This window comes from Mesoplodon densirostris, chromosome 16 (assembly GCF_025265405.1).
Source record: "Mesoplodon densirostris isolate mMesDen1 chromosome 16, mMesDen1 primary haplotype, whole genome shotgun sequence".
NCBI lineage: Eukaryota > Metazoa > Chordata > Mammalia > Artiodactyla > Ziphiidae > Mesoplodon > Mesoplodon densirostris.
The window spans coordinates 67,898,020-67,914,173 of record NC_082676.1 but is presented as its reverse complement, the minus strand read 5'-3'; the positions used below and the strand labels follow the sequence as shown (position 1 = coordinate 67,914,173).

The 16,154-nt window shown below is 51.5% G+C and overlaps 1 protein-coding gene across 1 annotated transcript in view; it reads left to right on the top strand.

The window, feature by feature from the left end:
- Nucleotides 1-1,767: 1,767 nt before the first annotated feature.
- RRBP1 (ribosome binding protein 1) overlaps nt 1,768-16,154 on the top strand; it is a 59,355-nt gene continuing 44,968 nt past the window's right edge. The window contains exon 1 of the mRNA XM_060078378.1: nt 1,768-2,032. The gene's annotated coding sequence lies outside the window, so the exon portion shown is untranslated. The remainder of the gene's footprint in view (nt 2,033-16,154) is intronic.

The following is a 16,154-nucleotide window of genomic DNA, read 5'->3' as shown; positions in this document are numbered from 1 at the left end:
TGGATGGATGGGATGGATGGGTGGATGGATGGGATGGATGGGTGGATGGGTGGATGGATGGGATGGATGGGTGGATGGATGGGATGGATGGGTGGATGGGTGAATGGGTGGATGGATGGGTGGATGGGTGGATGGATGGGATGGATGGGTGGATGGGTGGATGGGTGGATGGATGGGATGGATGGGTGGATGGGTGGATGGATGTGTGGATGGATGGGATGGATGGGTGGATGGATGGGTGGATGGATGGATGGGATGGATGGGTGGATGGAAGAATGACTCTCCAAAACCCAGAGAGGGGAGCGATTGTCCTAAAAGAGTACATCCATGTTCAGAGAGGCTAACTGGTTTACCCACGGCCAATTAGAACTAGTTGGTAGCATATGCCAGCAAGAAGCTGGGATTCTTGACTTTTATGTCAAGCCGGGGCTCACCACTGGAAAAAGACTGAGTGTGGAAAGCTAATCCAGGTTAATTCCCGCGGATTAATCATTAATATGCTAGGGAACTGCTGAGATTAAAAATATGAATGAACGGTTTAATTTCAACCCAGCCCCTCTTTATTCCCTCATGATGGCTTGTATTTCCACATCTAACGACTTGTACGGTACCAGTGACAAAGAGGGAGGGGGTATGTGAAACTGTCCAAGAAACAGCTATTAGGAACAGGATTCTGCAGCCACGGGGGTGGGGGAAGTGGTACAGGGCAGATCAGCCTGCAGCAGCAGCCCTTTTGGCCTCCCAGAAACCTTAATTTCAAAGAAACTGGCTTTGACTCAAGTTCAAAGAGTTAGCTTTAAGAGACACTGATATAATGGTTAAAAACCAGGCCTAAAATTATCTTAATTGAAAGACTTATTTGGTTATGAAGAGAGAGTGCTAGGTTATATGGGAGTGGTGGAGTAGGGGTCGGGAAGGAAGTCCTGTCATGAAGCACCGTTTGCTCAGTTTTCTGCTAAGTGGGTGAGTTTATGTGGGTCAGACCCTCTCACCCATCCCATTGCAGAGTAAAATGCCGGAAGGTCAACTGCAGTCATTGCCCTGCTGCCAGTTGAGGTTTGGACAGTGACTCAGTTGTAACCTCCCTAAAAATGGGTGTAAATGACGTCCACCCTCCATTCCTCCTGCACCGTCTGGCCTTTCCGCCCCAGTTTACTCAAGAAAATTCTTTCTGGTGCTGATTGCAATCTCTTTGAAGATAGTGACGTGCCCTTTCTGGACTGACCCCCAGCATAACTTGTCCTCACATCTAGGGCCCGGAGGGGGCGCTGCTGCAGGGGAAGTCAGTTGGTTTTAAACGAAGCATTTCTCCCTACTGTTCGCATGTTGCGCAACCCTGCTCAGGGTGACACCCACCGCCATCTCAGCCCTGAGGGGCCAGGGGCGCAGGCGCGGCGCCGCTGGGATTCGAACCTTCGCGACCCGCCGGGCCACAGCCTTCCCGGAATCAGCGCCGGCAAGCAGGGTCGCTGGCCCGGGGTGGGCGGGGCCGGCCGGCGCCCCCTCCCCCGTTCGGCCGCGCGTTCCGGCCCCGCCCCGCCCCCGCGCAGGGCCGAGCGCCGCGCCGCGCGGCTCCGCCCCTCCCCGGCTCCGCCCCCGAGGCTCCCCGCAGCTCCTCCCCTCTCCCATTGGCCGAAGCGGAGACCCGCCTCTCCGCCCAATGGCCGCCGCCGCGGCTCGGCCGCCGGCGCTCTGACTGGTCAGCGGCCGGCGGAGTGGCGGGGCACGGGCCAATGGGGAGAGGCAGCTCGATGAATGGCTGGCCCGGGTGGGGAAGGCAGGAGGCGGCGATCCCGGCGGAGGGGGCCGTTTGCCAGCTCCGAGGCAGAAAGTGCCACGACTCCACACGCGCGCACGCAGCCAGCGAGCGGCCGGAGCGGACGGCGGACGGGGCGGGTGGCGTCGGGGTTGCGACGCCTGCAGTTGCTCGGGGGCGGCTTCTCGGCGGAGGCTCGGCCGGCTCCTCTCTGCCGGTTCGGCGGCGGCGGCGTCTCCTGCCCTCTCGCTCTCCCTCCCGCGTCTCCGGCTGCAGGTAAGAAACTTGGCCGGGCCCTGCAGCGGCGGCGGCGGCGCGCGGGCCGGGCCGTCGGGGCGCCGGGGCCGGGCCGGGCGGGCCGCACCGGGAGTGACACGTCTCCCTGGTGGCCCCTCCCCCGGCGGCGCCCCCGGCTGTCGCCGCGGCGGCGGACCCTGGGGGTCCGGGCAGGCCCCGGGGGCGTGTGCCGGGCCGAACCCGGTGCAGGGGCGTTGGCTGAGCGTGCCCGAGGTGTGGACCCCACGCCCTCGCCGTCTGCGGGACCTGTGGCGGCCCCGCCGTGCGACGTGGCCGCCCCCCCACCTCTCTCTGTGCTTCCCAGCCGGGCCGTCGGGCCGGCCGGCGCGCTCCGAAGTTGGGCGAAGAAAGTTGGCGGCGGGGCGGGGCGGCGCACAGCTGGCGGAGGAAGGGGTTAAGCTTCGGGAAGCGGCTGGATGACGTTGCCGGGCTGGAGTCCGGGCTGGGGGGGGGTGGGGGCGGGCGGAAGGCGGCGGGGGCCGGCGGGGGAGGGGGCGGGATTGAATGGGGGCCCGGGCCGAGCGCGCCCGCCTGAGGCTGTGGCCGGGGGCGCGGCGGGGCCGGGCGGCGCCGACGGTGCGGGCCGGATTCGGGGCCGCGGGGGCCGCCGTGCGGGGACCCGGACCGTCCGGGTCCGGACGCCCGGCGGCCGCGGTGGCAACTTCCCGGAGTGCGGGAGGCGGCTCCCTGCTCCCCCTGGCGGCGGGGCCGGGGGCGCTGTTTGCCCGGCCGGCCGCGCGGACCCGGTGCGAGGGCGCCCGGCGCGGGGACGATGAATGGGCCGGCAGTGCCAGGCCGGCGGAAGTGGCACCTCCGGCCCGGCCGTCAAGCGCGCTGGCACCCCGCCTGGCTCCCGCCCCGGGTCCCGGGCTCCCGGCCTGGCGCCGGGCAGGGGAGGGCGGGCTGGGGTCCGCGCTTCCCTGGGCAGCATCTGGGAAGCCTCGGGGAACCCTCCCCACATTGCAGATCACAAACGGTAGCTCGGGTGGTCATGGCTAAGGGGTGGGCTTCCAAAAGCCGGCACCGTGGGGAGTCGGTCAGGCTGTTTCACTCCGGGGTCCGCTTCCACGTCGGAACAGCCGGGCTGCCGGAGAGAGAACCGTGAAGACCCAGCACGTGTAGGGAGTAGTCCACAGGTGTTGACTGTTACTGTTTTTGTATGAGTTTCTAGGGTGTTCGGGCCGGGAGGGAGGTGGGGTCTGGGTTTGGCTCCGGCCCGCCCGCTGCGGATGCAGCCTTGCCACGTCCTGTCGTCTGGATCCCACCCCTGCCACGCTGCAGACCCTCTGCTCAGGGTGCTTAACCTCTCTGAACCCGGGTTTCCTTATCTGTAGCCTGGAGATAGAACCACCCACTCACTGTAGGGTCGGGCAGCCTCCCAGGTAAGTGCTGGGAAACCCTGGGACCTTGTGCCAGCAGAAGGAAGTTTGGCAATAACTCCTGGAGGTCAGAGGTCAGCAGAGTCTAGGAAGCATCTAGAAAATGAAACTTTGCAGGCTCTTGGGAGCCTCGCAGGTCACTGTTTGCCTGGTGTGCTGGAACCTTCAGAGCGGGGGCGTCTGCGTGGCGTTTTCTGGACTTTGGGGAGGAGGTCTCTTCAGAGCTTTGGCTGTTCCCGCGGGGCTGGGAAGCACTCTGCCTCCCCCTACGCTTTCCTCTGTGCTTGGCTGTCTTGACTTGCCCCTGATCCAACCCCAGAGAAGGCTCGGTGATCCCGCAGCGGGCTGTGGTGACGTCTCTGTTCCTTTATGAACTCTCCAAAGGTCAGTCCCACTGTGGGCTGCCAACTTGTTTCCCTTCCAGAAAGAAGCTTCCGGTTCTGAGGGCCTGGAGATGCCACTTCCCTCTCTGATGAAGCGAAGGAGGAAAGCTGGAGGCAGGAGGCGGAGCAGGGCTTGCACGTTCAGGGCTTCTGGACCCGTTGAGCTGCAGCGTGGTGGGGTGGGTGGCCAGATAGGGAGAGAAAGGCGTCTCGGGGACTGGAAACAGCCGCCAGGGAGTCGAGCCGCAGGCACTGTGCTGGATCAAAACTCTTCACTTTCACAGTTAGGAGTCGGCCTCTGAACATCTCTACAGAGATTAAGACGTTAGTTTGGTACCTTGGTGCATGAATAGTTTTTGGTGATGGGAGAATTTTAAATAAATCCCAAGCCACTGAGTCACATTTGAGCAATTACGCTCTTTGCTGAAACGAGCCCTAAGTCAGTAGGCTGTAGTGATGATACAGCACCAAATTCCACGTAAGTGGCTGAACGCAAACCATTTGATGGGCATACTGGTTTATTATGTAGCAGGGACGCCTTTTAAAAATGTCAGGACCCCAGACTTTTCTTACTTGTTCTTTTATCCCAAGGAGTTGTAATGAGGAGGTGAGGGACATATAGGCAGGGAGTCAACCGTTCTTTCGAGAATCCAGATTTTTTCTGTGCTAAAATCTTGTTTTGGGAGAAAAAATATGGTCAGTGAGAATGATGATGGTGGAGACAGTGCTGTCCATCTGTACGTCCTGGCCCGGCGACGGTTAAGGCCTGGCCCATAACACAGTAATTGCGGATGAAATGAGGTAGACCAGCACACCTGTTAAATTTTCTCCAGCTATTGGACAACTGAAGCTCAGCCCAACTTGATTTTTAAGGTTTACTGTTTAGAGTCAGATTCACAGCTTTGGTGTACACCTCGGCCTCACAGCAGCCCGATTCCGTAGCGTAGATGTGGTTTGTTCCCATCCTGTGAATGAGAACGTAGAGACCCAGCAGGTCAGTTCCTGTTGCCCAGCTGCTGGGCGATGTGGGCACGGCCTTCTGAATGTTCACCAACACCTACAGGCCGTATAATTCCACACTCGTTGGGACAGTAAGTACCCCAGGGAACACCTGGAATTGGAAGATGGAAACGAAGGCGGGGAGTCAGTATGGGGTGTGGCAGTACCAAGACAGTGCTTTCATTTCATGTCTTTGTCAAGCGTCTCCTGTGTGCCAGGCCTTCAGACACCACAAAGGAACCTCGTTCGTGTCTGAAGACACTCCATCTAGAACTGTGTTGTCCAGTACGGTAGCCACGCGGAGGTATTTCAACTTAATTAAAGTTAAATAAAATTAAACTAGTGGCAGTTCATGCGCTTCCACCTAATAAGATGTCACCTGTAGAAAGCAGTTGTTCCTGACTCTTGGTGTGCATTATAAACTGCATGTTAAGGGAAAGAAGGCGGGGGAGCAGGGGTGCAGCACAGACAGTGGTCCTGCCCTGGAGAGCTTCTTACCTAACACCAAGGGCATCAAAGTGGTCAAATGTAACAGACACGGAAAATAGGTATTGGGCAGAAAACATATGGCTTGTAGGGAAAGTAAATATTTACATCTAAGTGAGAGAGCCTGGGCAAGAGGGCCACTTAGCATTATGGAAAATTAACCTGGGGACTTCGTAGGAGGCTGTTTTCTTAGGCACACAAGTTCTGATGAGTCTCCTGAAACAGGCAGGCCGACTCCCACGACTGAAGGCGAGACACATGTAGCGTGTTTCCTTTAAGAGCCGTAAATGACATGCATCTCCCACCTGCCTAGCAACGCAGGGCAACTTTAATTTATAAAGAAAGTTCTGTAATTTCTACGTTTGATTATTTTGGCAAGGCTGGAACAGCTGCCGGTCTCCTAACCTTACACTGTCCAGGGTCCAGGCGTTTTCCTGTTTGGCTGGCAGCAGTTGTTTCCTGACTGTTTGCAGGGCTTTGTTATATTTTTTTATATTCCATAGAATATAACTTTGTTATATTCCATAGAACTTTGAAAGGATCACTGGGGAGAATTTCTGAATTCTTGGCTGTACTAGTGGCCTCATCTTAGTACGTTGTGTAGAGTAACGTCAAACCAGTTAACAAAGAACCCAGATTGATAGACAGCTACCTTCTTGTTGGTCAGACAGGAGGCCCCTAAGGTTGTGCCAGAGGTGATCAGCTATTTATAGTGATAGTGAATATCATCTGCTGGCTCCAAAGTTGGAATAGAAGACCATCTTAGACCCAAAGCTTTAATTCTGTGCCCTGACCCTGGTTGAGGTGTGAGTGAACCAGGTGTGTTTCAGGTTGTCTTGAGACTGGTTCCCAGCTGGAGCCCTGCGTGGATGGAACTTGGCTGGCACGTGAGGTTTGTTCAGGCCCGGGTTGCTAAAGAACTAAGCCACCTTTTAAAATTGGAGAAGTTGTTGTTGTTAAAATCTAGATTTGGGGCTTCTCTTGGGGAAAGTGGGAGTTTCTGGGCACACCAGTTCTGCTTTCTCGGGTGGCAGCCGTGGACTGTGGTTGTCTTCCCTGGGCAGGGGCTGTGCTCTCCTCCCAGGCTCACTCACAGTACGTGCTTGGGTGCTGGCGGTCCCCGAGGGACACTGTCTACCCCAGCATCTGAGAGCAAAGAGGAGTCGGAGGGCGTCCACATGTGACCTGAGTAGTCACCAGCGTCCCCCACCGGCTGCAGCTTGGGGCAGCGGGGGGAGCACTGGTCTGGGTTCTAGTCCCTAGAGTAAGTGGTGTGACCTTGGATGTGACTGTTCTCCTCCCTTGGCTTCAGTTTCCTCCTCGTGTAATATGAAACCAGGCCAGTTGGCTCCATCTTTCAGGACACACATCGTGGTTTATCCTTCACTCCATGCCTTCTCACACTTGTATCCTTTATGACGGCAAACCTATCAGCTCCATCCACTCTCACCGCATCCCCTGGTGCCAGCCTGTTGCAGACCCCTCATCCCCCGGGTTATTTCACTAGGTCTGAAGTGGTCTGCCTGCTTTTGCCCTCACCCCGTGCCTTCTCGTCTGTTCCCAGAGCAGATCGTGTCACCCTGTGTTCAGGACCCTCCTTGGCCAGAGTCTGTCCAGTGGCCTCCAAGGCCCCGCTTTTCCCTCAGGCTTCACTGCTGCCACCCCCACCCCCACCCCCTGCTCTGGTCACACTAGCCTCCCTCTCTTTCCCGGGCAGGCCCTTCTGCCGCAGGGCCTTTGTACATGCTCTTGCTCTCCCTGGGGAGCTTTTTCCCAGACGGCCACGTGGCTTGCTCCCCCACCATCCTCAGGTCTGTGCATTGTGACCTCCCTGACCACCCTATTTAAAGTGACAGGCCCGGTGACCCCTGTCCCACTTCTGTGCGTGGCTTTGTTTTCATTATGACCACCTCATGTGTCGCATGTGTGACTGACTTTGTCATTTCTGACACTGGATTGTAAGCTCTCCCAGTGCAGGGATGTGGCCACCCTGTTGCCCCGAGGTGTCCCTAGTGTCTGGACAGTGGCACACAGTAGGTGCCCATCTTTGCCGAGCTAACAGGTGATTTTCTAGTGCCTGTATTCGGTGAGTCCCTTATCATTTAGCCCCAAGTAGCCTGGATTCCTAGAGCATCAGATACAAACATAAAAAACATATTCCAAAGCCAAGTGGCTTTTGGACCCCCCCAGCCTGGCTCCAGTTGGGAGACTGGCCGTCACACTCACGGCACTGCTGCCACATGGGGCCCATCCTGCTCCGCCAGCAGAAGCCAAGTCTCTGAAGTGACCCTTGGCAGAAGGCTTGGGCGTTCGCTCTCTCCCAGGTGCCCTTCCGGCACACTCACGGCCGGTTAGATTGGTCTCAGCACTGCCTGTTCTCCGCTGACCGTCACCCACGCGGGGGCCTCACCAGACCGGGCCCTTCCCAGGTGCCTGCGCTGGTTCTAGGAGGAGAATTCGCAGCAAGCATCCTTGATTTCCCGGCGGAGCGGATGAGCTAGATGGGTTTGCAGAGCAGCCAGGCGTATCGGTGACGCCGCCCTCACCAGGAAACAAAACGTTATTTTTGGTTTGAACAGTGCACTGCCTCTGAAAAGAGGTGGGTTTTGTGTTTCGTGAGCCAGCGTGTTCCTTCGTGGTAGGAGGGGAAATTCTTTTCTGGTAGTTGGCATTCCATTCTCCCTTCTTTTAGTCAGACTTTGTCGGACTAAGAGGGCTGGATGAGGTGAACCTCCCGCCTCCCAGATGGCGTTTCCTCGAGGACTGGGCGTGGACGCTGGGCAGGTGTGGGATACTGGAGCCAGGCAGGCTGGCTGGTCACAGCCCCTTCCAGGCCGAGCCCACATCCCTCGTTGCCTCCTGTCTGCCTGCCTTTGCTTTTAGGCAAAGAAATGGAAAAGTAGATCATAGATTCCTGGCCCCTCCTGACGGGAGGATCTGGCCTACGCATTTCACGCAGAAGCGTGAGAGACCGGGTTCTGGCCCTCAGCCCAGGCAGTATGTTCTGTTGGAACTTTTCATTCAGTGGTTGAAATGCACAACTCAGCTGTAGCAAAAACTATTTCCTTTTTAATTAAGGCTCATCCTACATAGGAATTAGATGCAGCTTTATTTCTGTTGAACACGTTTTCATTTCTTGGTGAGTTCTAGATCGTTGTAGTTGGGGAATTTCGTAGTAACTGCAGTGACTCGGGGAAGGGGTCAGTGTGCAAGAGTGAGTGGTGACGACACCATCAACAGCGGCCTCGTTAGTGACATGTCGTTAGGGGCATGGACGGGCCTTTAGCCACAGCTGAGCTGGCCACTGCAGCCTATGTTGTCGCCTCCAACCTCAGAGGGAGGCCCTGAGGTTTGTTCTAAACAGTCTGGTTTCGGAAGCCGCGGGGACAGCGAGGTCTGTGGGGCTTGGAGGCGGTGCCCACCGTGACCTCGGTCCCCACTTCCCCTCTCTTGGGAGCTGCGTGGTGAGCGCACGTGAGGGGCCTGGGGGTGGCAGGGGTGTACGTGCCGTGACAGACCCGCCTGGCATCAGAGATGCTCCTCCTTTGAGAGCCGTGTGGGTTCATTTTCCTACCAAAGTTGGCATGTGTGTATATACATATTTTAACTCTTTACTAAAGTAGAACAAATATAGAAAAATGCACTGTCCCGTCTACAGCTCACGGAGCAGTGCCCCGTGTGACCAGCCAGCCAAGAAACATTGTCCCCCAGCAGCTCATTTCGTGCCCCTCGGGTTGCTGCCCATGCCCGGGGGTAACCACACCCCTGACTTGTAGCTCACAGGTCCCTCCCACCTGCGCGTGAACTCGGGGCAAGTGGACACACGGCCCGTGCTCATCGTGGCCTCCCATTCGACGTTACGTGTGAGCATGAGGTCCATCCGTGGTCTTGGGCTATTGTAGTTCATCCCCCTATTGTATATACTCTGCACATCACTGTGCAGGGGCACTTGGATAGTTTCCCCTCTGGGGCTTCTGTTTTGATGTACTCTAAATTACACGATACTGTAAAATACAGTCTTGCCCCTGACTTTGGCGACCGCGTGTCCACTTTTCCACTGGGTCTGTTCCCAGGCGTGGGGCTGTGGCCACGGGAGGCGTATGCTCAGCTGTGGACAACAGTGCGGACTCCCCAGAGCGCTGGTCCTCATTTGTACTCCCACCAGCAGCCTAGGATCTTGGAACATGACTTCAGCAAGGAACCAGGGTGAAGCTGAGTTACCACTGCTACTGCTAAGAAGCACCCCCTCGTGCTGCCCTCCCCGTGTCCTGGAAATGGTTCATCAAAGATGAGCCTTTGCATAGGGCTTGTGGAAAAGGGTCAGGTTTTACTGCCGGTGAGCAGATGCTGTCCAAGCAGAAAGGCAGCCCCTCGCAGTACATGAGAGAGGGCTCACAGAGCTTTGATCTGCGGGGAGATTCTTCATCAGATCCCCCACCTCACCCCGGTTCCAACAAGGTAGACGTAGTGACTGTTGGAGTGTTAAGTGGATTTCTTCAAAACAAAGGAGCCGGCCGTTGGGTACCAGAGGTCACTCTCCTAAGCCTCTGCCCACCTGCCGGGACCCTGCTTAGAGCCCAGGGCCAGGAGGCAAGGGCACCGGGCAGGCTCCCCTCCTCCTGGGACAGATGTGCATCCAGGCTTGGATCTGGGAGTCACCCTACACAGCAGCCCTCCGGTCACATCGCAGGAATGACCTCTTTCCTTTTAAGAGCTTGCCTGGCTGGGATTTGGTTTGGCCACGAGTGGCTGTGGTGCCAAATGTCAGTAGCTTGAAGAAGTAAGGGCGGGCTGTGTTCCGGTGACAGGGTGGACTGGTGGGCTGGACCAGTCTTCTCACTCGGGTGGGGCAAGTGCTACAGAACAGATGAAAACAACACCTGTGGAAAGCACTGAATGGCTTGGAAGATCCTGAGGAAGGTAGTGAGGACACCAGAGTCTCAGTGCAAAGAATAACCCCGGATGGTGAGCACAGTCCTGAGGGCATTCGGTGAGCTGGGCAAACTGTGAGTTCTGATGGCACCTCTGGGTGCAGGGGGCAGAAACCAAGGTGGGCAGGATGATGGAAGCTGTGCCCACCGAGGACTCCTGCACCTCCAGGGTGAAGGTGAGTCAGAAGTAAGCCCGTCCCCTCCTGAGGTGTTGTCCTTCATGCAGATCCTGTGACCTCAGTGGTAGGACATTTTCAAGCCAATTCTGATTCTTTGTAGAGAGTGCTCCACGGCCAGTCCACAAGCAAGCAGGTCTTTGAAGGACTGTGCCTTTATCCTCGGCTCAGAGAATCCCCACGTGTAATTTTCAAGGCAAACAAGCATCCCTGGTTGAGAATAACCAAACACAGAATGCCAGGCGTTCAGTGAATGAGGACCAGCAGGAACGTCTGTGAAAACAGACAGTGAGTGGTTGACACAGTGTTTAAAAGCACTTCTTTTAAGTGCTTAAAGTAATAGACAAGGTGGAAAATACCTACAAAGAAAGGAAACTGTTAAGTGACCTAACAAATTTGATAAAGGAATCAGGTGCAGTTTCTAGCCACGGGCAGCTCAACCACTATAGTTAAAAACCCAACAGCTTGAAGTGCGTGACTGAACTGGAAGATAGAGCAGAATGTACAGATTTCACTTTAGAACCAAATAGGACAGTAACTTGTAAGACCAACAGAATCAGGGAGAAGAGGTGGTGTGCCAGAGCCCGTGTTGGATGAAATAATGACTGAGAATTGTACAGAATGGAGGAGACACCCATCCAAACAAGGAAAAAACACCCACAGGTATAAAGTGTAGTGCTACAGCAACCAAAGGAAAAAATTCCAGAGTGAGGGTGAAATGAAGGTAACTTTTAAGGCAAAAACCAAGACCGTTAATTAGTGACATCTTGACTAAAGGAAACTCTCCAGGATGTTCTTGGAAGGAAAATAGTGCCAAAAGGAAAGAAGAATGAAGAAGGTGGGAACATTTGGGCAACTCTAAACAAATGTGAAAGAATAATAATAATGTTTGGGGGGGCCACTGGAAAAAGGATATGGTTAATAACACCTGAGTTAGGGGGGTGTTAGAATTAGCAGAGGGAGTAAAGTTTTGTTTAATTTTGCACTTTGCGAACCTCACGTATTATTGTGTTTTAAAGGTTGTCACTAAAGAATAGAAACTGTATTCTGCAATAGTAGAGGGGAAAAAATGGAGGGATTTAAAAACAATCCAAAAAGAGATAAGAAAGGAGACACAAAGAACTCCAGGACAGGTGGGGAAATAACACAAAATAAGATTATAGAGTTAAACTCAACTATATAAGCATTTAAAATGTAAATTGGGGACTTAGCTCATGGCGCAGTGGTTAAGACTCCGTGCTCCCAATGCAGGGGGCCTGGGTTCAATCCCTGGTCAGGGAACTAGATCCCACATGCATGCTGCAACTAAGAGTTCGCAGGCCGCAGCTAAGGATCCCACCTGCCGCAACTAAGACCCGGTGCAACCAAATAAATTAAAAAAAGAAAAAAAAAACTTTCTAAATTGTAAATTGACTAAATACTCCAGTTAAAACATAAAAATATCTTACTGGATTTTAAAAATCCAACTCGTGTTTACAAGAGACAGGGTGAAAATGAAAGAATGTATAAAACAAAAATTGACAGAACTACAGGAAATGGTCAAATCTATAAGCAGAGTAGAGAATTTTCCAATATCCTCTCAGTAATTGACAGCTAAGCAGACAAAAATCACTAAGGATTAGAACTTTGAACAAAATTAGGAATGTGATCTATGACTCTGTAAAATACAACAAAACACTGTAGCCAGCTAATACATATTTGACTTCAGAATTTTCAAAGATTGGCTGTATCCAGGGCCTTAAAGTCAATCTCAACAAATGAAAGGATTGAAATTATGTAGAGCAGGTAGTCCGACCAGAGGTCAGTTAAACTAGAAATATGAATAAAAAGATAAATAGAGAATCTCCATGTATGTGTATATTAAAATAAAACACTTCTAGCATGTATTTGTAGGTCAAAAAAAAAAGGAAAATAGAAAATGTTTTGAAATGAATGATGAAGATACTGCACATCAAAACTTGTAGGATGTAGCTAAAATATTATTTATAGGGAAATTGATAACTTTAAATACATATATTAAGAAAGAAGATGAAAATTAATGAGCTAAGTAAGCATCTGTCTCCAGAAGTGACAAAGTCAAAATAAACCACTCAGAAGGAAGTGACAATGAGAAGGGATTATTGAAACAGAAAACAAGTAAATATACAGTGGAGAAGTTCATTCTTGCAAAAGATGAATAATGTTGACAAATATCAAGCAAAATTGGTCAAGAAAAAGGCACAGATAATATCGAGTGTAAAATGGGACTTCACTACAGATGCGGTGAAATTAAAAAGATGAGTGGTTATCATGAACAACTTGTGCTAATAAATAAAAACAAAGCAGTGTCATAGGTGTTTATTAACCACCAGAGGAGGGGGCTCTACCACACATTGTATGTATGAGCCTTCATTTTTTATATCAACATGGTGATAATTTTGCAAGTTTTAACAGTGAATTTCTGGGAACATATAACTTAACAACACTAAGCTAAGAAGAGAACCAAGAACCTAATGAAGGGACACCTACAGGAAAGTCTACAGCAAACATCACACTGCATAGCAAGACGCCCAAAAGTTTTGCTTTGCGATCAGGAAGAACAGGATGCCAGCTGACACACGTTCTCTTGAGCACGGTGTTGGCGGTCCTGCCCTGTGCAGAAATTCAAGAGGAGTGAAGCGGAAGACAGAAAGATTGGGAAGAAAGTGTTAGTAGAATTAGGCAAGGCTGCTGTGGGTAGGGGGGAACCACCCTACAGAAATCAATTACATGTCAGTATTACCAGCAACAAACAGAAAATGAAACTTAAGAGAGACCTCATTTGCAATAGTGTAAAAACAAAAAAACCAAGAAGAAAATAACTCTTTCCCAAAGCGTGTGAGACCCCACAGTGTGTGTTCTCTTCCTCCACTAGGATGCCTGTGCTTTTCTATTTCAAGGTGGTTCTCATAACCATGTGACCGTGTAAATGAGTGGCCCCTGCCTGATTGGTATTTAGTGGAGCCTTCACACAGCAGACGCTTGGAGCGTGGATGTGCTGAGGTTTGATTGGACACGGTGGGGAGACCACTGATCCTGCTTCCTGGGAGCTTCATGTCCACTGCAGGAAGAACTCTGCACATCTGAACTGCTCGTGGGCGATTTGAGGACTCAGGATTCCTGACCCCTACCTCAGGGGCGTGTAGTGAGCCCTGTAGGCTCCTCGTAAGCGCTCAGATTTAGGTCCATTCAAGTACCTACTTTTCCAAAGACTGTTATATTGGAGAAACACAAAAACATGTCAATGCTTTGTTTTTTTTCCTTAGCAAAGAAATTGAATCTGAAATGGCCGATGAATAAGCCAAGGCTTAGAGTAGGATACATTTCTATTTTTAGTGTTTTATCTTTCTTTAAAATGAATGGCATTGTTTCTTTGAAGTAAGAAGTCAGTTATATCTTTTAGTTACCAGATTTTCTCTTAGTTTTAGGTTAAAAAAAAAAAAAGAAAAAGAGAGAAGAATTAGAGGTCACACTTAAAATTTTAGAGATGAGATGAGATGACCTGAAAACTCTCTTCTCTATAAACATTTAGAAATGTTAGATGGAGCTAATAAGCATTCTCTAAAAAGCATAGCTGAGTTTACAAGGTAGTAAAAGAGTTTACCAAATCCCGTATGCCAAGGGCGGGGACTGTCTGGGTCCAGAAGTGAGCTGACCCTGCAGTGTGGGTGTGGTGTAGTCTTCCAAAATCTGGGTCTTGGGTCTTTGGTTTTTATGTCCAGGTGGGAGCTGGGTGGGGGGAGTGGGAACCCCACTCACACTCCCATGTAAAACCTGCACCGAAGGGACAGACTAGTGGCCAGGGGAGATGGCATGGGAGCTTATCTGTTTTGTCCTGAGGCGGGGGAGGCAGAGTCTCCTGGGAATATTTAACAGGAGCTGCTGCATCTGAAAATGTGTCCTGGGCTTCCCTGGTGGCGCAGTGATTGAGAGTCCGCCTGCCGATGCAGGGGACGCGGGTTCATGCCCCGGTCCGGGAGGATCCCACGTGCCGTGGAGCGGCTGGGCCCGTGAGCCGTGGCCGCTGGGCCTGCGCGTCCGGAGCCTGTGCTCCGCAACGGGAGAGGCCACAACAGTGAGAGGCCCGCATACTGCAAAAAAAAAAAAAAAAGAAAAAAATGTGTCCTTACCTGCTGCCTTCTCTGAAGGCCTCGTTGAAGCAAAGATAAAATAGCTCTTTAGAGACAAGCCTGAAATTCAGCCCGGACAGGGTTGCAACTTAATAAAGTCCTGCCAGAGTCACTGTCAGAGGTATAAAAGTAGGTAGTGGAAAACATTAATGGGAAAAAATAACACCGGGAAAAAACAAGGCGAACTTGAAAAAAAATAGAATAACTCAAAGGACTGATTATAGAGCTGGTTAGATTCAACTGAAGAGACAATTGGCGAAGTGGAACATATGTCTGAGTGGTAGCACAGAGAGATTGAGGTCTAGTTAGGACTTCTACCACCAAGAAACAGGAGCAAGGAAATCTCAAAAGAACTAAGTGGCCAAGGGCTTTCCAGGACTGGTGAAAAACATGAGAAAGCACAGTGAGCCTAAGATAATAAAGATAAATACACATCTCAAGGCACTGGTAAAGGCTTAGAACCCGAAACATGGATCTTAAAAGTGAGGAGGTATTTTTAAAAGGTATTACAAAGGAATGACAGCTCAACAACATGTTTTTCCATAGTAGGCACACACCCTGCCACCAAAAAAGCCAGAAGACAGATAAAATAATATCTTCAGAGTGGTGAGAGAAAATAACTGTCAGCACGGAATTCTGTACCCAGTTAATCCATTCATGAAGAGCGAGGGTGAAGGAAAGAAATCCTTCCGGGGCTGTGAGGACTGAGGATGTTTATCAAGAGGAGATTCTTGCTGAAACAAGTAGTCGAGGATGTACTTTGGGGAGACTCAAAAGAAGGCATGAGGTGGACGAAGCAGTGGCCAGCAACAGATTGGGAACCATTTGGGTAATTTAACATGAGTGTCTGGAACTCCAAGCACCTGCAGGTCACCCAGGTATGTGTGAGAGAGAAGCGGGTGGAGCACCAAGGCTCCTGGGAAGTGTCAGGTGTGTATGTTAGGAGAACGTAAGGGGAAAAGACATTTTAATTACAGTTTTTTAAAAGAGCGCTTGCACACAGACACACAGAAGAACAGAAAAGTGTAACTTTCAAACACAGAAGAAAAGATGTCCAGTGGAATGCAAACAAACAAACAGATAAAATGGGAATAAGCAAAGAAAAAGTATTGTAAATAGGAGTAACAAAACAAGGGTATAAATGAGTCCAGATACATAGGCAATCACAGTAGATGTTGGTGAACTAACCGTACCAGTTAAAAAAACAAATTGCCATGCTGGTCTGAAAATAAAATCCAGCTATATGCTATTTTTAAGAGCTCCACTTAAAACATATGAACCCAGAAAGGTTGCATGTGGAGAACAGAAAATGATTCTAGGCCAATATTAACCCCCCAAAAGTTGGCGTAACTTTTTTTTTTTAACTGGAGTATAATTGCCTTACAATGTTGTGTTAGTTTCTGCTGTACAATGAAGTGAATCAGCTATATGTATACATATGTCCCCCCCATCCCATCCATCTAGGTCATCACAGAGCACCGAGCTGAGCTCCCTGTGCTATGCAGCAGGTTCCCACTAGCTGTCTATTTTACACATAGTAGTGTATTCATGTCAAATCAGACATACAATTGGAATGAAGTGGAAAAAAGATCATTATTA